This window comes from Hypanus sabinus, chromosome Y (genome assembly GCF_030144855.1).
Source record: "Hypanus sabinus isolate sHypSab1 chromosome Y, sHypSab1.hap1, whole genome shotgun sequence".
Lineage (NCBI taxonomy): Eukaryota > Metazoa > Chordata > Chondrichthyes > Myliobatiformes > Dasyatidae > Hypanus > Hypanus sabinus.
Genome location: NC_082740.1, coordinates 1,321,427 through 1,345,947, shown reverse-complemented (window position 1 = coordinate 1,345,947; position 24,521 = coordinate 1,321,427). Strand labels below are relative to the sequence as shown.

Sequence of the window (24,521 nt, the reverse complement as noted above, 5' to 3'; positions counted from 1 at the left end):
GTCTGATGCTTGCTGATCCCCTAGTGCAGTGGTCCCCAACCACCGGCTGCGGACCAGTACTGGGCAGCAAAACAAGTGCGAGGAAACGATTCCGTTTGATGATATGAAACAATATGAGTCAACTGCACCTTTCCTCATTCCCTGTCACGCCCACTGTTGAACTTGAACACACACAAGGTCATTACCCACACGAGGTCATCAGTTGCCTAAATGCAACTTCGTGCTAGGGGTCACTGGTTGGCCTCACACGGCCGGTGAGAAGAACCGTTGCTACCGGCCTGGAGCACGGACAGATGGGCGCCGCCTCTAAACCTGTTTAGCACACCAAATGTTCATGGGGAACGCGGTGCTAAAATATTTGCAGACAACCTAATTTGGGGTCAGCGTTTCGTAAGTAGCAGAGCAGCTACCTTGCTGTGATCTACTGAAAGACATCCCTCGAGACAAACTTTTGTCAGCCAATAGATCCTACGGGTGGGGGGGGCGGGTGCGCGCCCGGTCACACTCCTCGCTCAGTCAGTTGCTCTCTCCGGACTGCGACTGCTGCAGCCCCCACACGGAAACCTCCAGCCCTGACCTTGTCGTCTCACCCCACCCACGACCGGCTGCACCTGGCCAAGGCGTCTGGCGGTGGATGGGCAGAGGCTGGAGTTCTGGCCCGGAGGCTGTCTAATGAGGCAATGAAGCACTCAAAATTGCTTCAGCACCTTGAGTCCAAGCACCCTGCACTTAAAGACAAACCCATTGAGTTTTTTGAGTGGAAAAAACGTGAGCAAGCAGGACAGAATCAAGTGCTGAGAGCCACGAAAACTAAATTGCGGAACAGACTGGACATAAGAAACCCCCTTTGAGTATGGCTGTCTCCCATCACCCCTCGAAGGGACCATCTTGTTGCAGGGAAACAAGGCCAAGGCTCCCACTGATTCAGCGATATTGGTGTGTTGCAATGATTTTATATGTTCATATGAGGAAAATATGCGCAGTGTGTTTAATATTAAATTCTTTAGATAAGCCCTTTTAGAAATGAAATTGAGTGTATTAGCCTCTTATAAGTGACTTATTGTTGACTTATCACATGTATTCTGGTTGATAGTAACACTTACTCCATCCTACCCCACCCACCGCCAGTCTACAAGAATATTGTCAATATTAACCTGGTCTGCGGGGTAATAGAGGTTGGTGACCTCTGCCCTAGTGGGCTCAACAATGAGTTGCTATAAAAAGATCAACATGATTTTCCCAGTTTGCAAATTGACATCAACATGGTTATCAAAAAATTGCTCTTTTGACATGCGTCTTCTACCTCAGGGGCCACCAACCTTTTTACAGAATATTATTTTATATTATTCAAGTCACTGTTGAAGTTCAACAGTGGGCGTGACAGGGAATGAGGAAAGGTGCAGCTGACTCATATCATATCATATCGACAAATATTTCCTCCCGGCCCAGTTGCTTTGCGTCCTGGTAGTAGTTCATGGCCCAGTGGTTGGGGAGCACTGTTTATCATGGACCACTGTCTCTATTTCAAGTTTCAGTCTTCACGTTCAAACAAACTTACGTTTATCAGATATTTTCCCCAATGTAAAGTATTTGTCTCCAATTCTGAGAGTGAGAGACTAATAGAGATATATATATATATAATAGTAAACTATTAATAATAAATCCTGGACTTATCATGGTATACGGTCGGTACAGAGCATCGTGTGACAAGAGGGTAAAGTCACGTGATAAAGTGTTCCAAACGCCACTCCCCCCCGTCTCCTAAACCAGATTTAAATTAAATTAGAAATTGCCTTCATTTTAGAATACGTTATAATAAATTTGTGGAGTTTCGTAAGATGTGGATGTTTTTTCTAATGTTCTAGCACCATTGCTTTAATAATTGATGTGATATATTTGAAGCTTGTCTGATGACGTTAGGAGTAGAGGGAGAGATGCCATATTGAAATTGGGCAGAGTTGAAAAAGAGATTAGGAAAAGGAAAATCGGAGTGATATTGCCGCCATCTCGGGTTTGTCTTAAATTATTTTCTCATACAGTGTGATACTGAAGCATTAGGACTACAGGTGTACTTTTATTTTTGATTACAGCATTTTAGCACAATTCATTATTTTTTCTTCTGATCCCGTTGTCAGTAATTCGCATTTTCTCTTGAATACATGTTTATTTTCCTTAAATTTCTTGTGTTTAGGACTATTCAAAAAGACGTTTATGGTAGGTGTTTTGATAAATCTCTTAAAATTATTGTTAATTTCTACTGAAATTTCTTCCTTGGGTACATGGTAGGGAAATGTTTGGGTTAGTACTCTCCTTCGCTCCGAGGTAACGTGGAAGGAAGCTCAGAAATATGTGTTGTAAATATTGACCCATTATTCCGGGATTCTCCCCATTTTGCCGGACATGCTTCCCTGCTCTAATCAGTTTACATTTATGACTATGTGGCTAATCACACTCCAATGTCATATTTAAGTCTGCTGATGACACCACTGTCATTGGCCGAATCAAAGGTGGTGACAAATCAGCCTATAGGGGGAGGATGAAAATCTGGCTGACTGGTGTCCCAGCAACAACTTCTCACTCAGTCAGACTTCAGAACAGGGTCAGTAACTTTGAATTTCTGGGTGTCACTATCTCAAAGGTTTTGTTTTGAACCCAACATTAATTGTGAAGGAAGCATGGCAACACCTGTACTATCTCAGGAGCCTGCAGAGATTTGGTGTGTCATTGGAAACCTTGACAGATTTGTATAGATATGTGATGGAAGGTGTGCTGACTGACAGCATTATGCCCTGGGATGGGAACACCAATATCTTTGAATGGAAAATCCTACAAAAGATATTAGATTCAGCTCAGAACATCGTGGATAAAACCCACCCAAACATTGAGCACATCTACATGAAACACTGTTGCAGGAAATCAGCATCCATCCACAAGAGACCCTTGACCACTCAGGCCATGCTCTTTTTTTCATTGCAGCCATCAGGAAGAAGGTACAGAGGAGCCTGTTGACCCACACTACTAGGTTCAGGAACAGTTACTACTCCCCTCAACCATCATGAGGTATCTACACTCAAACACGAGGAAATCTGCAGATGCTGGAAATTCAAACAACACACACAAATGCTGGTGGAACACAGCAGTCCAGGCAGCATCTATAAGGAGAAGCACTGTCGACGTTTCAGGCTGAGACCCTTCGTCAGGACTAATGAAGGGTCCTGATGAAGGGTCTCGACCCAAAACGTCGACAGTGCTTCTCCTATCTACACTCAGCTGTCCAGTTATTAAGTTGTTCCCACTGTCATTTTCAGGAACACACACAAAATGCTAAGGAACTCAGCAAGCCATGCAGCATCTATAGAAACCCAGTAAGCAGTAGATGCTTTGGGTCGAGTCACTTCATCAGGCAGATTTTCTTCTGTTTGTGAACTCTTTTTACTCTTTTTAAGAAATCTTTATCTTGTTATTTCATGTTCTCATTATTTATTGCTTTTTATATTTATATTTGTAGTTGTCTTCTGAGAAGAGAAGTTTTGTCTTCTGAAAAAACTTGTTTTTTCATTGATTCTGCTCAAGGTTACTATTCAACACATTTGCTGAATATGCCATCAGGAGAACAAATCCGATTCTATAATATTTTGTGGCTGATTGTTTGACAGGAAGGCAGTTCTCACATCCTGGAGATCCATTCTGACCACTGTGCATACTGCCACACAAGTTTACATTGAATGTTGAATTTTGAGCAATTTTAACTTTAGTTTTAGGAGTATTAAGAGAACATTTTACAGTCAGTGAACAAGTGTTTGAAATCTGACAACAAATCACTGACCTGTACTCATATACCAACAAATTGTCCATATTTTGTCTCAGAATCTGCTGGTCCAGACAGGAGCCTTTCAGTGGTGTGCCATGGACAATTTGTTGGTAAATGAGTACAGGTCAGTGATTTGTTGTCAGATTCTTTCAAAAGTTTGAAGCGGACAGGTGTATGTCAAGTAGCAAAGGATAATATTTTGTTCAGCATTCATTTAAATCTTTTTTAGGGTGTGTAGGAAATTTGTTCACAGTAAAATGAAACAAAAATCTGTAAATCCCTTCATTAATTAATTAATGGGTCAAGAAAGCAAGGTTTTGATAGAAATGGTGCTACAAAAAGAATGGCAGTGAAATTAAAAAATTGGGAAAACAAGCAATTAAAAAAATCTTGCCAAATGCAAAATCTAAAAATATTTCAGAGGAGAAATTAAGAAAAGCTTATTCTCTTTTAAAAACGTGTAAATTGACATTGCCAGATTAAATGGATCACAAGCTTTAAAAAGAAAGGAGGGAGGAAATGCAGAAACCAGCACTACAGTTTTCAATCCCTTGTGGCTGCAAGAATTCTAGGGAAGAATTGGAGGATTGATAGTGTGGCATTATTTTAAAAGGAATAAACCAGTGATTCCCATGAGTACTGTACTATCCCCTCATGGGGTAGTTACATGTCCTAATGGGGCATTAGGGGAAGTCATTGGGGATGTTCAAGATTCTTGGGGAGGGCGTGGTAAGCGCTTCCTAACTTGAGACGCGTAGACTCACTGCTGTCATTAAAATCTGTTAAACATTCCTAGACTGTGATAATTCTTAAATGTTAGTTTAGTGACTTTAATGATGGATAAATACAACACAATCTCTGAGTCTGAAGGCAGTAAAGCCTTAAATTCAAACCCTGATAAGAAATCAGAAATTACAAAAAGTTTGTCGATACAGTGTTACATATGTGGTGTATGGTTTTATTCTGTTCCTGTCAGATCAGTAATGCCTCATTTGTCTTACTTGTAGTATTGTACTGTTTAGTGAAGCCTCAAAACCGACAAGGTTGCAAGAACATTTCCATAATTTCACCTTGAAACACCTACTTAAGTTATTACTCAGTTCCAGAAGATGAAAGAAACATTTGAAAGATATTGCACTCTCGAGTAATTTGCAAAGAAAGTTAAAAATGATTTTGATGGTGGTCTCATTGATTACATCATTTCCAAAATGATAGCATAGTATGGCAAATCTCATGTAGTTGGTGAAAATTTAATAATGAGTGGTGTATCTGAAGTGCTCACCACTGTTCTCAAATTGGATACCAGTATTTTAATATCAATTCTTTTGAGTAATAACTGTGTTGTGGAAAAGAATCTCAGGAGCAGCAGACAGGCTGACTCAGAGGATTGTTTCAGACTAAAGGGTTTTATTACATGATATCAGCCCAGACTCCTAAACCTGAGTTCGAGACTCTGCTCAACAATGGATTACACTCTTATTGATACCCCAGGCATCCGTTACAAGAAGCACTTAAATCTGAAAAGGAGGGATCTTCAACTACAACTCTTTAGAATAATGAAGTTGCGCTATATGTCCTTGAGCGGTTATACAGTTTCTTAAGTGTTAGTTCCCAGGACAGTATATCATACTTTCTCGAGCGCAGACATGTGATGATTCTTAGAACAAGGAAGCACAGACATAGTTATTTTTCCATCCCATCTACAAAGTACATTTCAGTCACCCAGTGTACATTAGTCTCAGAGAAGTGATTAGAGACTTTGAATTCATATACTAGCAGGTCATTAACCCCTTAATGTACATCACAATGTCTTACTATTTTTCTTCCACACTCTGTAGCTCATCGTGTTGTTGAAATGAGTGATATTGAGTATTATCTATGCACAGAACTACAAAAACAGAATTTGGGATACAACTGGATGAGACAACTGTGCAAGACAGTGAGGTACTGCTAATGGCATGTGTGGTTTATCAAAAGTGGATGTTTATGAAGAAATTCTCTTCTGTAAAGTTAAAAACAAATATTAACATAGATCTCACAATGTATGAAAGTATCCCAATTAGGAACATGATTTCTTGGAGCACCATCTATGACAGGTCACCATGTTAGTTTAGTGTCATGAAAAAAAAGAATTCCAGTCTGTTTGCAATACGTCGTGTAATTCATTGTCAACATCTCGCAGTCAAAAACCTCAGCATGGCTCTTCTAATAAAGCTCATCCATAAAACAGCAGAATATTTTGCCAGTTATGCCATGATAATGATAAAGATTTTGAGTGCCTGCTTACTCACGCTGAAGTATGTTGGCTGTCAAAAGGTTATTTCTTAAATATTCCTTAATCTTTTTGACACTGTTTGAAATTTTGCTAAAAATATTACACCTAGTTGATTAATATGACAAAATGAACATATGACAATATGAAACTCCATGCTGAGAATTTCAGTCAAATCATGCAAAATTTATTATGTCCATTTTTATCAAAAAATTGGAAATATACAAGTGAAACATTGGGAGAAGAATGTTCTCAAGGTTTCCCTGCGTGGAAGGTATGGCACTCCCTTTCACAGACAGTGATTTGAAACAAGTACTGCCTATACCTGCAGTCACTGAAAAGGATTTTCAGAAATGATTCGTGGATTCGAACAATTTTGAAATTTTGGACTGGATAATTAACCAAATTTACAAGGTGGAAGAACAGGAGAGAGCTTGCAAGAAGAAATTATCTAAATTCAGAATGATGAAGTACATTTGCACGTACGTGCTGATTTTATTTCTCCAAATTGATTTGATTTGGTTCGCTACCTCCCTGAGTTTGATTAGTGAAACCACACCGTACCTACAATATTTCTTCTTTATATAGAGTGTAAATTTATTATATTATTCCTGCTTTTACTATATGTTAGTGTCATTCTATGTGTTATTTGCTTTGATTTTTTTGGGTCTGGGAACGCTCAAAAAATTTTCCCATATAAATGCTAATTGCTTCTTTGCTTTACAACATTTATCACTGGAATTTAGAAGAACGGGGTGGGCAGTCTTATTGAAACCTTTTTGAATATAAGCCTAGACAATAGATGTGGAAAGAATGTTTCCCATTGTGGGGAGTCAAGGAAAAGAGGACAGCCTCAGGATGGAGAGGTGTCCATTTAAAACAGGGATATGGAGAATTATTTTTTTGTAATTTTTTTATTGGTTCATTGTTTGAACAATGAACAATGAATACATTTCTATAAGATGTATTTCAGACATTGTACATATACATCATATAGTCATATATATCACAAATCTCCACAAAGTATTTATCTGGGGTATACACTTACAGAAAAGAATGGAAAGAGAAAACAAACAAAAGGAAAGAACTATGTACAAGTAGGGAGTGATCTTTTTTTTAACAGCAGATTCATTGATTTGTGAGAATAAAATCAGGCCTATGAGGCATCATGTAGTTAAACCATGAATCAAATTGTTCCAGCTTATGATTAACAGATGCTGTTACCTTTTCCATTTTGTAAATGTCCATTGTAATTTCTATCCCTGTATTTAAAGTTGGGATCTCCTGTGATAACCATTTCCTAGTAAGAGTCTTTTTACCAGCCGCCAACAGTATATTCATTAAATATAACATATAACAATCACAGAACGGAAACAGGCCATCTCGGCCCTCCTAGTCCGTGCCGAACTCTTAATCTCACCTACCCGCACTCAGCCCATAACCCTCCACTCCTTTCCTGTCCATATACCTATCCAATTTTACCTTAAATGACACAACAGAACTGGCCTCTACTACTTCTACAGGAAGCTCATTCCACACAGCTATCACTCTCTGAGTAAAGAAATACCCCCTTGTGTTTCCCTTAAACTTCTGCCCCCTAACTCTCAAATCATGTCCTCTCATTTGAATCTCCCCTACTCTCAATGGAAACAGCCTATTCACGCCAACTCTATCTATCCCTCTCAAAATTTTAAATACCTCGATCAAATCCCCCCTCAACCTTCTACGCTCCAATGAATAGAGACCTAACTTGTTCAACCTTTCTCTGTAACTTAAGTGCTGAAACCCAGGTAACATCCTAGTAAATCGTCTCTGCACTCTCTCTAATTTATTGATATCTTTCCTATAATTCGGTGACCAGAACTGTACACAATATTCTAAATTTGGCCTTACCAATGCCTTGTACAATTTCAACATTACATCCCAACTTCTGTACTCAATGCTCTGATTTATAAAGGCCAGCTTTCCAAAAGCTTTCTTCACCACCCTATCTACATGAGACTCCACCTTCAGGGAACTATGCACTGTTATTGCTAGATCTCTCTGTTCCTCTGCATTCCTCAATGCCCTACCATTTACCCTGTATGTTCTATTTATCTCTTTTCAACCATTTTTGAGGTATATATCCAAAACATACTGTCTTACTCTCCAAGGGTATTTCACATTTAAAAATGTCTTGTAGGGCATTGTGTATCCCCCTCCAATAGTTTTTGATAACAGGGCAGTCCCAAAAAATATGGTAATGATTTGCATTTTGATTTCCACAATTTCTCCAGCAAACAGGGAGGTTACTATTATAATGGGATTTCTGAGAGGCTGTAATAAAATATCTTATCAAGTTTTTCCATCCAAACTCCCTCCATTTCTGTGAACTGGTACACTTCCATTGATATCACAGAGTGTGGTGAATTTGTAGAATTTGTTACCATGTGCAGCTGTGGAGGTTGATTTAAGGCAGAGATTGATTCTTGATTGAAAACAGCATTAAGGTTTATGGGGAGAGGGCTGGGGAGTAGGTCTGAGAAGGGGGATAAAAGCATCAGGCATGGTTGAATGGTGGAGCAGAGTTGATAGGCCAAATGGCCAAATTCTACTTATGGTCTTATGGTTTTACAATCCACACATCCACTCTCATCTCATTGATTCAAACACCTGATTCCAAGTAGCTTTGGTAGAGGTTCAAAGTTCAGAGGTTTATGTTATTGTCAATGTATGCAGAATACAGCTCTTAAAATTGTAATTTCCAGATGGCCATGGAATACAGAAAACCATATAACTTGTCAAAAGAAAGTCGTCATACTTTTTTGAATCTAGAATGGTTGTTTAAACGGTATTTCAGTATTGGCAAGAAGGACAGTTGCTTTTGTGTTATTAGTTTAGGCAGATTGTGCTTGTCTATTATTGAGACAGGTGATCAGACCACATTTTATGAGTAATTAATGCAGAACACCAGTAATTGGAAAGGATTTACCAACTTTATTTTACAACTGTTGTCATTGGTACAGATATGTACTATTGGAATCTGCTTTTGTAATGCTTTTTGTAAGTTGTTAGATATATTAATATAGAGCTGAAGTAGTAGTGTTGAACTTTTTTAACTGACTCATGAATATTTGGTTCACAGTATGGTTGTGGTTTGTCCTCACCAGAATTCAGCATAGTAGTTACATATATCTTTCCATTTTTAATTGGCTAAATGATAGTACATTACCCACATGACATAATTGCACAAGTAGTGATTATTCTTATTTAAGGAGTTTTCTGGATTATAAAAGATGATGGATTTTTCAGATGCACCACCTTAATTTCTTCGCCTTTTAATCTTAGCTTTCTTTTCATTGAATCTCTGTTTTGTTTCTCTGCTCTTTACTCAGTTTGTTTGATATTTGTGTATTTGTTTAAACTTTAAAATAAGTGATGTATTAAGGCTGCTTGCAAACACTGGAGTAACCCTGAGGATCTGAAAAATAATCCAAGACAACTAATTGCACACTTTCTCTCCTTAGAATGTCATGGATATGACCCAGGGCTCTCAGGCACCATACCTTCTGGGTCTCTAATGCATCCACACATTCTCCTATCTACTCTTCTAACCGTGGAATCTTCTTTCACTACAGCATTCTTCCTGTGACCCCTTTCCTTCTGAGCCACAGTGCCAAATGCAGTGCCAGTTGCTGTGGCTTCCCACCCTTCCATCGCCCCCACCCCTCCATTCTCCCACCAAGTTAGATACCCCTAACAGTTCATAGCAATATTCTTGTTATTCAGAGGAACAGCCATGGGGATATATCCCTTTCCATTCATGATTGTCACCCATTCACTTGTCTCCTGCAACCTAGGAGTGACTCCCTCCCTCCATCCCTGTAGTTTTTATCAATCATTTCAGTCTCCAGTGTGAGTCAAAGGTCATCATGCTGCCCCTACAGTTCCTTAACACACTCTGAGAGGAGCTGTATCTCAGTGCACCTGATTCAAACGTTATCTGGGAGGCTGGAGGTCCAGGTAACCAGTAAGATGGAGATGTATTTGGTCACAGTGGTATCTAAAGATTCTTCAAGAGGTGTTCCTGCTCCATTTAAACCTACTTTAAATAACATAGAAGCATAGAAAACCTACAGCACAATAGAAGCCTTTCAGCCTACAAAACTGTGCCAAGCATGTCCTTGCCTTAGAACTATCTAGGCTTAACCATAGCTCTCTATTATTATAAGCTCCATGTATCAACATCCAGGAGTCTCTTAAAAGATCCCATCATTTCCACCTCCCACATCCACCGCCACTGCTGGCAGACCAAACAATGGATTCACCACTCTTTGTGTAAAAAACTTAACCCTGAAATCTCCTCTGTATGTATTTCCAAGCACCTTAAGACTATGTCCTCTCGTTCTAGCCATTTCAGCCCTGGGAAAAAGCCTTTGACTATCCACATGATCAATGCCTCTCATCATCTTGTACACCTCTATCAGGTCATCTCTCATCCTCCTTCGCTACAAGGAGAAAAGGCCGAGTTCACTCAACCTATTCTCATAAGGCATGCTCCCCAATCCAGGCAACATCCTTGTAAATCTCCTCTGCACCCTTTCTATGGTTTCCACATCCTTCCTGTAGTGAGGCGACCAGAACTGAGCACAGTACTCCAAGTGGGGTCTGACCAGGGTCCCATACAGCTGTAACGTTACCTCTCGGCTTCTAAATTCAATCCCACAACTGATGATGGCCAATACACCGTATGCCTTCTTAACCACAGAGTCCAATCCTTCTGATCCTCAGTCAGTTCTGGATCCACAAAGCAATGTCACCTTGGATCCCATGCCTCCTTACTTTCTCAGTAAGTCTTGCATGGGGTACCTTAACAAATGTCTTGCTAAAATCCATGTACACTACATTGACCCTCATCAATATGTTTAGTCACATCCTCCAAAAATTCAATCAGGCTCAAAAGTCATGACCTACCTTTGACGAAGCCATGCTGACTACTCCTAATCATATTATGCCTCTCCAAATGTTCATAAATCTTGCCTTTCAGGATCTTCTCCATCAACTTACCAACCACTGAAGCAAAACTCACTGATCTATAATTTCCTGAGCTATCCCTATTCCCTTGCTTGAATTATGGAACAACATCTGCAACCCTCCACTCCACTGGAACATCTCCTGTCCCCATTGAAGATGCAAGGATCATTGCCAGAAGCTTAGCAGTCTCCACCCTCACCTCCCACAGTAGCCTGGGGTACATCTCGTCTGGTCCCGATGACTTATCCAACTTCCATACACACTTTTCCACTGTCATACTTAATTAGTCATATTCTCTCATGTCTTATCCTCTTGCTCTTCACATACTTGTAGGATGCCTTGGTGTTTTCCTTAATCCTACCAGCCAAGACCTTCTCATGGCCCCTTCTGGCTCTCCTAATTTCATTCTTAAACTCTTTCCTGCTAGGCTTATAATCTCCTAAATCTCTATCATTACCTAGTTCTTTGAAACTTTTGTAAGCTCTTCTTGACTAGATTTACAACATGTATACCATGGTTCCTGTACACCTACAATCCATTCATTGGAACATAGCTACGCAGAACCCCGCAAAAATATCCCCTTGAACGTTTGCCACATTTCTTTAGTACGTTTCCCTGAGAACACCTGTTTGCAATTATGCTTCCAAGTTCCTGACTGCTAGGCTCATATTTCCCCTTACTCCAATTAAACAGTCATTGTACTTATATTCCAATTGTAAAATTAGTACATCTATTGACAGTCATTTATTCACAGTGGCCAATGGGTGACATAGTGGCATCAACACTGGACTAAAGGGTGAATGGTCCCGAATTTGAATCCAGCCAGCTCCCTTATGTGCTTTCCATCCATGCTGAGTTGAGCATCGAGCTAGCCACTCGACCTCATAAAATAAAAATAAGAGAATGCTAAAGAAACACCACATGATGAGCAATCACCAAAAAGATCGGTGCAAAAAGCTTGTCATGACAGTGCCCCGATGACTCCACCAGGAGTTAAGGGCGTACTTATTATTAATATTCATTCACAGTGTCCAGTGTTCAGCAAATTCCCATCAAATTTGTCTTTGCATTTTGTAATGAAATTTAGAACATTTTTTTATTTGGTGAAATATACAAATCAATGATTTTTTAAAAATTTGTACTATTATAATATCTGTGGTCTGTGAGAGTTTCATTTGCATGCTTTCCACCTTATCAAAGTGCTTTCTTCACTGAAATCTTGCTTGTTAACTTGGTCACCAGTTGTTTTGAATAATAAATAATAATTACACTATTAAGAGTTGTTGTGCTATACAGTGCACTTACATACTGTAATATCAGCTTTATTCTCTTTTCAATATTTAGGATGTAACTGCTACAAAAGGAAATGAATTTGAAGGTTATTGTTTAAAACGCGAGTTATTAATGGGCATTTTTGAAATGGGTTGGGAGAAACCATCTCCAATTCAGGTATGTGTGTGTTCTGCTTCTTTTTGTACAGGTAGTCCCTGGGTTATGTACGAGTTCCGTTCCTGAGTCCGTCTTTAAGTTGGATTTGTACGTAAGAAAAATTGTACTTAAGAAACGTATGTATTCCAATAATTAAACCACTGTTGCTTAGTAATAATTGTAGCTTTCATCGGGGCAGGGCGTTTCACTTGCTCCATTATTCACACTTTACCTATTATCCTTTAAAATTGTTCGATTGTTGACCGACTGTAGACTAAAGCTTTTCCGATGACCAATGGCATCTCATCTCTTTCTAAACACTTATTCCACTTTATTTTAAATCATGATTGCTTCCCGTCAATGGAACAGAAAAACTGCGGGTGTCGGGCTCTGACCTCCACCGGCTCCCGAGGTCCGCTGGGTTCTAAGGACCACCGTGCTGAATTCCCCAGGTCGTAAACTCCACCGCACTGAAACAGACTAAATGGGACAAGTGGGGACTGTGCTGGGTTTGGGTATTTGATCCTCCACAATATTCCACATGGGAATTTAAACTGGAGGTGGCAGTGTTTTTTTTTACGAGGTCGAGTTGCGAGTTCAACATCAACCCGGCACAGATGGTACGGGAGTTACTGGATCGACATCAACCCGGCACGGGAGCGGTCTGTCACTGGATCGAATTTGCTGATCTCACTGTGCCACCAGCCAACTAGAACGGCGGGGCCAGGGTCAGGGTGAATCTTACTAAAAAAAATTTAAGCCAAATACAAAGTTAAACACTCAACACAGTGTCAATGGCAAGGACTTAAAATGGCAGACGGCATCGTGATCCAACTTAAAATGGCGGACGGTGTCGTGATCTGACATAAAATGGCGGAAGACGTTCTCCTTCCTTGGTTCATAAATACGAGTTGTCCGTAAGTCAGACATTCGTATCTTGGGGACTACCTGTACTTATATTTTTATATCAGGCCATTCAGCCCTTCAGAATAAAACCTGCTCCTAGAGAAGCAATCCTATTAATCCCATTCACTTCCTTCTCTGAACTCCACAGTGTATTTCCTTTCACATATTTCTGTTATCTCACCTGTCTTTTTTTTATTGCCATTGTTTGGAGCTGCAAAGTAATTTGGTGTAACCTGTTGACTGGCAGATCTTTGGAAAATAGGAAAAAACTGGCAAAGCTTGAAAGGACAGCATCAGAGATTGGGCCAAACCCAAAACCCAAACCAACTATTGCACCAGTGGTGCCAATTATTGTTGGAATGTTGTACAGGAGGTGGGAACTAATTTTATGTTGAGTGTGAGAATTTATTTGTTTATTATGTCCTTCTGTTAGGTTGCCCTATATGTTTCATAGATTTTTAATGAGAACAGCAGTTAGCGTATGTTTTTATTATTTGGTATAATATTCCCCTCTCAAGTTTCACAGGAGACAAGTATTCCTATTTCATTGTCAGGTAGAGATATATTGGCCAGAGCCAAGAACGGAACAGGTAAAAATGGAGCCTACCTCATTCCATTACTTGAAAGACTGGACCTGAAGAGAGACTGTATTCAAGGTTTGTGTAATTTCTGTTTTAATCTTCAAATACTGCTGAGTTCTCCAAAGTCAATCCTTCCAGTGATCCCATTTAGTTTTGACTCTAGAAGATTGTTACACTGATTTTTCTGAACTGTTTTTATTTTTATTGGGCTGGTCAATAGTGCCCTATATAAAATGTTCCCCTAATTTTGTAATTACTACCCAATAGTGTTGACAGAATTAAGTTTAATATGTCAGCCATGTGGAAAGATCTATGCACAAGTAATTAATGTAGAATGCTGTTATACATAGCAGTGCAAAGATGGCTGTTAGAGCCCCTGTTGTTGCATAAGCTTGACTTTTGCGCATAATTTATTTTTGTTGTAGTAATAAGCTATTTAATGTTAGCTGAGTAGCAACCTATTTTTTTTTGCTTTCTTATTCTTTTTAAAGCTATGGTGATTGTGCCTACCCGAGAACTGGCATTGCAAGTCAGTCAAATCTGTATGCATGTCAGCAAAGACATCGGTGGTGTAAAAGTGATGGCTACCACAGGAGGAACAAATCTCCGGGATGACATCTTAAGACTTGATGAGACTGGTTGAGTATATAATTTGTTAATGGTAATAAAGTAAGACCCTAGATAATAAGTTCTGTTTTTACAGATGTTGACAAGTTGGAAAAAATAAAATTTACATGTAATGGTAACAATACCTCAGAATATTGTATTGGATATAATCAGAAGCACAAGCCTGATTTAGACTGGGGTCCTATGTAATCCACCCTTTGAAACATCTATGAAATGACCAGTCTCTAAAAAAATTTATAATGAAAATGTAAATATTGGAATTAGTACAGTCCAAAAGCAATTTCTGTGGTTATACCCAATTCAAATATTTCCTTGTCAAGAAATTTGAAACTCAAATTTGAATTTAATCTTCTGAATGATAAATATGTAAATGTTTAGCATAACAGTTTAATTTCTTGAGTCTGTTATGAAAATAGTGATGCTGATGGAAATGGACAGACCACGTGAAATAGTCAAGAAATAGAAGTCTAGCTTGGCTTAGAACTGTTTGCATTTGTCACACTATTAACTGTTTAGCAAAGGAAGGGGATAATTCTTAGGATGAAGTAGTGGACACAAAAAATACTGAACGGTTCATCTTATAACATTAACTATGACATATGTGCATTAACATATTAACATCTATACATATAATCTATGCAATTTATAATTCTTCAGACCTTGCAATTGCTCTTTTGATGGCTCTTCATTTTTTCCCAAATCTCTTGCTCTTTTTTTGCACAGCTCTATAGTATTTTCAGCATTAAGCTCTTGTTTAAGAATGTTGAATCTGCTTCTACCACAATTCAAGCAGTAGATTCTAGAACATAACTATTGTAAGAATTTGTCCCTTGTTATTATGAAATCTTTTTAAATGTTTATTTTAATAAAGGTCCCACAATTTTGAATAACTCCATTATAATATAATAATATTATTTTTATATTGAATAATATTCCATTGTCCTCTATAATTCATTCTGTTGTAAACAAAATGATCTGAATATATTGTCTATGCAATACTTTTAGTATCATGTATTTGTTAACCTTACTGTAAATGTTGTAACAGTTTAATACCAAAAAGGCAATTAATCATACCAAGAAAGCACTGTTAAACAGTAGTTAACCATTTGGCTTTCTGTATAAACTAAATGTCAATACTCTGGCAAATTTATAAGATTTTAAAACTGGGTAGTTGATCACTCCATCAGTCAGACTTTTGTTTTGAGTGTACTCTATTTATATAGGGTCCTTGGTTCATGCATTGTCCTTTGTCTAAGCTCTGAATGTGTTGTTAAAACTGCTGTTATGATCTGTGTTCTATTAAATACAGTCCACCTGGAAGAATTCTGGATTTGATTAAAAAGGGTTTGGCCAAAGTGGACAACATTCAAATGATTATACTTGATGAGGTAAATCAAAACTTAAAAATGCAATTAAGTTGTTTTTATTCTATCTAACATAAAAGTAACAAAATCAAAGCAATTCTAAATTCCATTTAATTTAAATGGCAATGTGATTATATATTTGACAGTGTTTTATTCATCTAAAAAGATTCAGTGCACTAAAACTAATATCCAGACAAAGATAATATCTTAAAGATTGCTGTGTTTGGTTGAAGTTTACATATAGGAATATCCTGCAGGTAAAAGTATGTGTTGGCAATTCTCTTGTAAGAACTAGTTGATGTTTCATCACTAACCTTTTGTTAGAATAAAAGATGAAAGAATATTAACTTCAAACATACTTTATTTTGTTTCCAGAATTTAGAAGAGTAGAGCAAACTAGCAGGCCATGATGACAAATGAAATTAATCCCATTTGCTTTAAATGGTGCCCTGCTCTTTGGTTCCCTGACTTTGTGTGTATCTAAATGTTCTTTAACTTCACTATTATATTTGCTTCTACCACTTTTTACAGGAAGCTCTAGGCAGCTAAACTTATTAATTTCCTTAGCAGTTGCCTCACCATTATCTTTTAAATGTTTCTCCTCAGCATAAATTTATGTGCTGCAGTATTAGATACTTCCATCTTGGTGAAAAGGACGTATCTATGTGTTGATAATTTTATATGTCTTTCAGGTTCACTTATAGCATTGATACCCTAGGGAATGTAATTCAAGTTTGACCAAAGAGTTAATGTACTTTATAATACAAACAATTTCTTGAAGAACCTCTTGTGTACCCTTTCAAAGTCCTTCACACCCTTCATTTAATATGGTGACCAGAACTGCATGAAAATTCACAGAAATGGCTTAACCAAAATTCTCTGAAGTCCTATACAACATGACTTGTCAATTTTTTACACAGTACCATGAAAAGTATTTTGTGTAATGTTATAGACTTGCACCCCTAATCAATCTGTATATCAATGCAGTGTTCCTTTACATCCTTCCATTTACTCTTTTTTGTATTTCAAGTTCCAAAATGCAGCACCTTGGCTAGTTTTTTCTCTAGCCAATTTTGCAACTGATCTGATTCTTTTGTAATCTTGATAATCTACCATCATATCTATGAAGTTACTATCAAACACCCTTCCACCTTCTCTCCTTGCTTAAGCTAATTTTGGATACAATTTACCATATCACTGAATCCCACTTGTCGGGATCTTTTGCATATTTGTCAAATGCCCTACTGAAGTCTGTGCCCCATCTTCCACAGCCCTAGCCACAGGATTCACCTTCATGTTCTCAAAACAAATCAAAATCAAATTTATGTAATAAAGGCACTTCCCTCACAGGGCCATGCTGACTATTCCAAATGCAAGAAAATCTGTCCATAAGAATCCTTAATAATTTACCAGTTGCTGAAGTAGGGTTTGCTGGCCAATAATTTGTCCTTATTGCCTTTAAATAAAGGCACAACATTGGTTCTTAAATCTCTAACACCTAGGAGATCTCTGTCAAGGCTTTACCATCTCCTTCCTTGCTTTATTCAGTTTTCCAGGGATAAATCTCATCAGATCTGGGTGACTTAGCCAGCTTTGTTGTTCAAGATAGTCAGTCCTATTTTGTTAATGTCAATGTCAGTATCAGCATATTCCTTCCAATCTCACCATCAACCATATTGCATTTTTACTTGATGAATACATGTAGAAAGTTTTCATTAAGGACCTTGCCCACTTGCTTTATCTCCATAGATAAATCTCTTTTGTCCTTAAACAGGGGTCACCAACCTTTTTTATACCATGGACCGGTTTAATACTGACAGTATTCTTGTGGACTGGCTGATGGGGGGGTGGGGGGGGGAGGTGTTTATCACAACAGGAATATAGGTGATAGGTCAACTATAAATCACTTAAAAGTGGATAAAACACTCAATTTTGTTTTTAAAAGGGTTTATCTAACAAATTTAATATGAAACACACAGCGCATAGTTTCCTCGCATGAATATAGTGATAAGTCAATTATAACTCACTTATAAGTCAATAGCATCATGACATTTTAAGTGACATTTGGATATTAAACACACAGCGCATATTTTCCTCGTATGAACATATAAAATTGCAGCACACAAGTAACGGAGCCACGGCGGTTGCAGTCTGGAGATAGTGACTGACCAAGCGAGGAGTGTGACAGGGTGCGTGCCCGCCCCCCCCCCCCCCCTTGTAGGTAGTGCTGAAAGTATCTGTTTGCGCAACAAGCCAGTAGCATTGGTATTTCTAGCCGGCCGCGTGAGACAGCCAGTTACCTGAGGCCAACCAGTGATCACTGATCACGCACGAGGGTATCACTGCGTTTAGGCGACTAATGACCATGCGTATTTCAAGTTCAGCAGTGGGTGTGATGGGGAATGAAGAAAGGTACAGCTGACTCATCATTTCATATTGACAAATCATATCGTTTTCTCGTGGCCAGACACCACACGCTTCACCGCCTGTGGTTGGGGACCACTGTACTTAGTAAATCTATTGTCTCCCTAGCCAATGTCTACTGTTCTGAATATGCACAGAAAATGTCTTCTGATTCTCAATCTTGTTTGCTGAGGACATTTTTATGACCTATGTTAGCTCTCCTAATTACTTTTTTCCATCCTTCCTTTCTTTATTATCCCTTAAGAACATTGTCTGATTTTTAGCTTACTAAATGTTGCATGTGTTTTTATTTTTGACTAAATCTTGCCATCTTTACTTGCATCCTCACAGGAACATAGCTGGTCCTAAATGTTTTTTCAATTTTCCTGATCCTGAATTGTCTTTTAATAGACTACAGAACAGCTGTAAATTTATTCTCATTAGCTGTCCCATATCTACTCTGCCCAGCTCCTACCCAATACTGTTGCAATTGACCATTCCCAAATTTATCACTTTCACCCAAGGTCCTATATTGTCTTAAACCAAAATTATCTGTGTTGTCCTAAACCAAAGCCAAAACCAACACCAAAGCAAACATGTTATCTATGTTTCTATATAAACCAAAAGTATCTCAAGTTGGCCTCACTGGGCTTTGATCTCTAGGCCAAGCTTATTCTAGAGCATAAGTTCTAATACAGACCCATCTCTTGGATTATACATATTGTCTCAATAAGTCATTTTGATTGCTTTGGCAAGTAAACAAAATAAATCAAAAGGGTTTCTACAGTTATATTAATAGCAAAAGGATAGTGAGGGATAAAATTGGTCCCTTAGAGAATCAGAGTGGACAGCTATGTGTGGAGCTAAAAGAGATGGGGGAGATTTTGAACAATTTCTTTTCTTCAGTATTCACTAAAGAGAAGGATATTGAATTGTGTAAGGTAAGGGAAACTAGTAGGGAAGTTAAAGAAACTAAAACGATTAAAGAGGAGGAAGTACTGGCGCTTTTAAGGAATATAAAAGTGGATAAATCTCTGGCTCCTGACTGGATATTCCCTAGGACCTTGAGGGAAGTTTGTGTAGAAATAGCAGGGGCTCTGACAGAAATATTTCAGATGTCATTAGAAATGGGGACGGTGCCGGATGATTGGCATATTGCTCTTGTGGTTCCATTGTTTAAAAAGGGTTCTAAGAGTAAACCTAGCAATTATAGGCCTGTCAGTTTGAAGTCAGTGGTGGGTAAATTAATGGAAAGTATTCTTAGAGATGGTATATATAATTATCTGGATAGACAGGGTCTGATTAGGAACAGTTAACATGGATTTTTGCGTGGAAGTCATGTTTGACAAATCTTACTGAATTTTTTGAAGAGGTTACTAGGAAAGTTGACAAAGCTAAAGCAGTGGATGTTGTCTATATGGACTTCAGTAAGGCCTTTGACAAGGTTCCACACAGAAGGTTAGTTAGGAAGGTTCAATCTTTAGGTGTTAATATTGAAGTAGTAAAATGGATTCAACAGTGGCTGGATGGGAGATGCCAGAGGGTAGTGGTGGATAACTGTTTGTCAGGTTGGAGGCTGGTGAATAGTGGTGTGCCTCAGGAATCTGTACTGGGTCCAATGTTGTTTGTCATATATATTAATGACCTGGATGATGGGGTGGTAAATTGGATTAGTAAATATGCAGATGATAATAAGATAGGTGATGTTGTGGATAATGAAGTAGATTTTCAAAGCTTGCAGAGAGATTTAGGCCAGTTAGAAGAGTGGGCTGAAAGATGGCAGATGGAGTTTAATGTTGATAAGCGTGAGGTGCTACATTTTGGTAGGAATAATCAGAACAGGACATACATGGTAAATGGTAGGGCATTGAAGAATGCAGTAGAACAGAATGATCTAGGAATAATGGTGCATCGTTCCCTGAAGGTGGAATCTCATGTGGATAGGATGGTGAAGAAAGCTTTTGGTATACTGGCCTTTATAAATCAGAGCATTGAATATAGGAGTTGGGATGTAATGTTAAAATTGTACAAGACATTGGTAATGCCAAATTTAGAGTATTGTGTACAGTTCTGGTCACCGATTTATAGGAAAGATGTCAACAAAATAGAGAGAGTACAGAGAAGATTTACTGGAATGTTACCAGGGTTTCAGCACCTAAGTTACAGAGAAAGGTTGAACAAGTTAGGTCTTTATTCTTTGGTGCGTAGAAGGTTGTGGGGTGCTTAATAGAGATATTTAAAATTATGAGGGGGATAGATAGAGTTGACGTGGATAGGATTTTTCCATTGAGAGTAGGGGAGATTCAAACATGAGGACATGAGTTGAGAGTTCAGGGGCAAAAGTTTAAGGGTAACAAGAGGGGGAAGTTTCTTTACTCAGAGGTATCTGCGTGGAACGAGCTTCCAGTAGAAGTGATAGAGGCAGGTTTGATATTATCATTTAAAGTAAAGTTGGATAGGTATATGGACAGGAAAGGAATGGTGGGTTATGGGCTGAGTGCGGGCCAGAGGGACTAGCTAAGCGTTCGGAACATACTAGAAGGGCTGAGATGGCCTGTTTTGTGCTGTTATTGTTACAGGGATTAAGCGAGAAGAGGGAAGAATCTAATAGGAGAGGACAGGGAAAAGAGGGGCATCAGAGGGAGATGATGGGCAAGTGAAAGGAGAAGAAGTAGGAGGGTAACCATAATGGGGAATGGAGAAAGGAGGGAAGATACATTACTGGAAGTTAGAGGTTCATGACATAAGGTTGAAGGCTGCTCAGACAAAATGTTACTCCGCTATTTAGGAAGGGGTGGGGGGGAGACTGCAGAAAGGAAACTGTTAGCCTGACATCAGTGGTTGGGAAGTTGTTGGAATCGATTATTAGGAATGAAATTAAGGCTTACCTGGAGTCACATGACAAGATAGGCCAAAGCATAGTTTCCAGAAAGGAAGATCCTGCCTGAGTAACCTACTGCAATTCTTTGAAGAAATCATAAGCGGTAGACAAAAGAGATGCAGTGGACGTGGTGTACTTGGATTTTCAGAAGGCCTTTGACAAGTTGCCACACATGAGGCTTCTTAGCAAGATAAGAGCCCGTGGAATTACAGGGAAGTTACTAGCAGGGAACAATGGCTAATTGTCAGAAAACAGGGAGTAGGAATAAAGTGATCCTATTCTGGCTGGCTGCCAGTTACCAGTGGAGTTCCACAGCGGTTGGTGTTCTTATGATGTATGTCAATGATTCGGACTATGGTATTAAGGGATAGTAAACACAAAGTGCACTGCAGATGCTGTGGTCAAATCAAGATGTACAACAAATGCTGCCCGACCTACTGAGTTCATCCAGCTGTATGGATCTGTGGCTAAATTTGTCAATGATATAAAGATAGGTGGAGGAGTGGGTAGTGTTGAGGAAACAGAGCCTGCAAGGAGATTTAAATGGTTTGGGGAATGGGCAAAGAAGTGGCAAGTAAAATACAATTTTGCAAAGTGTGTAGTCAAGCACTTTAGTGAAAGAAATAAACAGGCAGACTATTATTTATATTGATGGGGAGAGAATTTGAAATGCAGAGGTGCAAAGAGACTTGGGAGCCATTGTGCAAGATACCCTAGAGGTTAACTTGCAGGTTGAGTCAGTGGCGAAGAAGGCGAATGCAATGTTGGCATTCATTTCTAGAGATATAGAATGTAAGAGCAGGGATGTGATGTTGAAGCTCTATAAGGCGCTCATAAGACTTCACTTGGAGTATTGTGTGCAATTTTGGGCTCCTTATTTTAGAAAGAATATACTGACATTGGAGAGGGTTCAGAGAAGATTCATGAGAATGATTCCAGGAATGAGGAATGTCTGGCAGCTCTTGGGCGGTATTCTGTGGAGTTCAGGAGAATGAGGGGGAATTTCATAGAAACATTCCAAATGTTAAGAGGCTTGAACAGATTAGATTTGGCAAAGTTTTTTCCCATGGTGGGGGATGCTAGGACAAGAGGGCATGAATCCAGGATTGAAGGACTATACTTCCAGTGACAGTGGCAGAGGTGGATACAACATGGTCTTTTAAGTGATTCTTAGATAGGTACATTGAAATTAGAAAATAGAGGGCTATGTGGTAGGGAAATTCTAGGCAGTTTGTCAAGTAGATTACAAGGTCAGCACAACATTGTGGGTCGAAGAGCCTGTAGTGTGCTGTAGATTTTTATTTTTCTATGTTTTCACATGCATCACTCTTATACACCTCTATCAGGTCAGCTCTCATCTTCCGTCGCTCCAAGGAAAAAAGGCCAATTTCTCTAAATCTACTCTCATTATCCAAGCAAAATCCTTTTAATTCTCTGCGCTCTCTCTATAGTATCCACATCTTTCCAGTAGTGAGTGGCCAGTGCTGAGCACAGTACTCCAAGTGAGGTCTGACCAAGATCTTATATAGGTGTAACATTACCTCACAAGTCTTGAATTCAGTCCTGCAGTTGATTTATTCCTCTTCTTCTCATTAGTTACTACTTACTTCTTACTGGTTACTTCTTACTGAGTTTTCAGGCACCTTTTTGTGTATTGCGTAAGATTTCCAGCATCTTGTTCATATGTTGTAACCTCTTGCTAGCCAAACAGTAATTATAGATACTCTGTTGTCATGAATATTTTGTTACACTCTTGTTTTTATCTTTTCCTGGATGAGCAATTCTGATCTGCACAGTGGAAGTATAATATTGGATTTATTGGACTGTTCATTTAGGCAGATAAACTACTGTCGCGAAACTTTTTACAGATGACGGAGGATGTAATTTCTACATTACCAAGAACCAGACAGATCTTGCTGTACTCTGCTACATTCCCACTCAGTGTACAGAAATTCATGGTAAGAATCTTTACTTGTCCGTCTCAACAAATTGTATTTCCAGTATAAAACCTTTTTCCTCTTCTAGCATGTGGATCTTTCATTCAGTCAGTGCATTTCAAATATGTGCAAAGCCATCTTGTTTGTCCTTTGAGATGATTGACAAGCATGATTATAAAAACTTTGTCATCAAACTGTCTTATCAATCTCTTCTACCTTGTAGAAATTACTTTGGGAAGAGAGATAAACTGGAATCTTTTTCATAGTATTGAACCTAGTACATGGTACAACACAGCCAGAGTCCCTTAAATTCAATGTCTAAGAATGATATGCTGCCAGTTTAAATTGCAAATTCCTGCTAAAGGTTTTTAATCCTCCGTTTCCTTCCTAGTCAGGTGCCTGTCTAAATTCTTCAAACTTTGCTATTGTATCTGCTTCAATTTCTTTCCCTGGAAGAGCATTCCAGACCACGTCTTAATAAATCTCTTCTGCACAGTTTTTTAACATTCTTCCTGTAATGTGGAAATTGGAATGGCATACCATCTTCCAAATGTGGCATAACTGGTTTATATAATTGAAACATGACTTTTTGAATCCACTTAGCTAATTTCTGTGAATGCCATGTCCCTTAATCTAGATGATCCGCCTGCTATGAATGATGTGTTGAAAGCTTACTTAAATTCATGTATACAACATGGATTTAACCTCATTTATTGTCTTTGTCATATCAAAAATTAATAAGTTGCAAGACATAACTTCCCAAGCACAAAGCCATTTTAATAGATCTGTTATTCTGCTGAGAGTAGATTCTATCCCTGAGAATTATCTCCAATCATATCTGTACCACTGATCACCAGCCTACAATTTTCTGGTTTGTTCCTATTGCTTTCCATTAACAAAAAAAACATTAGGGCTTACTTCCCTATAGCTAAGGGGGAGAGAAAACACTCGGCAGTCTCTTTCATTTCTTTAGCTAAGCTTGCATAGATGCTCCCAGGCATCAGCTTTAATGTTCTTTATGCAGCCATCTCTACCATGACATGTGCTAATCCCGACCCCAAGTTCATTTGCCTTAGCTATAATATTCTGGAAATAACTGTACATTGGTGCTTATTAACCTCTTCCTGTTTGTTAATTCTTTAAGCTTTATTTGGCTTGACTTTCCACTTTGTCCTCAATGTCTTCCCTCTGCTTAACAGCCCTGGTTTGGAAACCCTTTTGCTGTGCTATTAAACCCTCCAAAAGCATCTGAAAATCTTCCTATAAGGATATTAGTGCTGCTTGGTAGAGAAGCAATG

General features: G+C 38.7%; 1 protein-coding gene and 1 pseudogene across 1 annotated transcript in view; both read left to right on the top strand.

The window, feature by feature from the left end:
- LOC132385333 (B-cell CLL/lymphoma 9-like protein) overlaps window positions 1–24,521 on the top strand; it is a 267,028-nt gene that overhangs the window by 217,531 nt on the left and 24,976 nt on the right. The gene's annotated exons all lie outside the window — the stretch shown is intronic.
- The window catches only part of LOC132385336 (probable ATP-dependent RNA helicase ddx6), a 99,624-nt pseudogene that overhangs the window by 68,122 nt on the left and 6,981 nt on the right, over window positions 1–24,521 (top strand).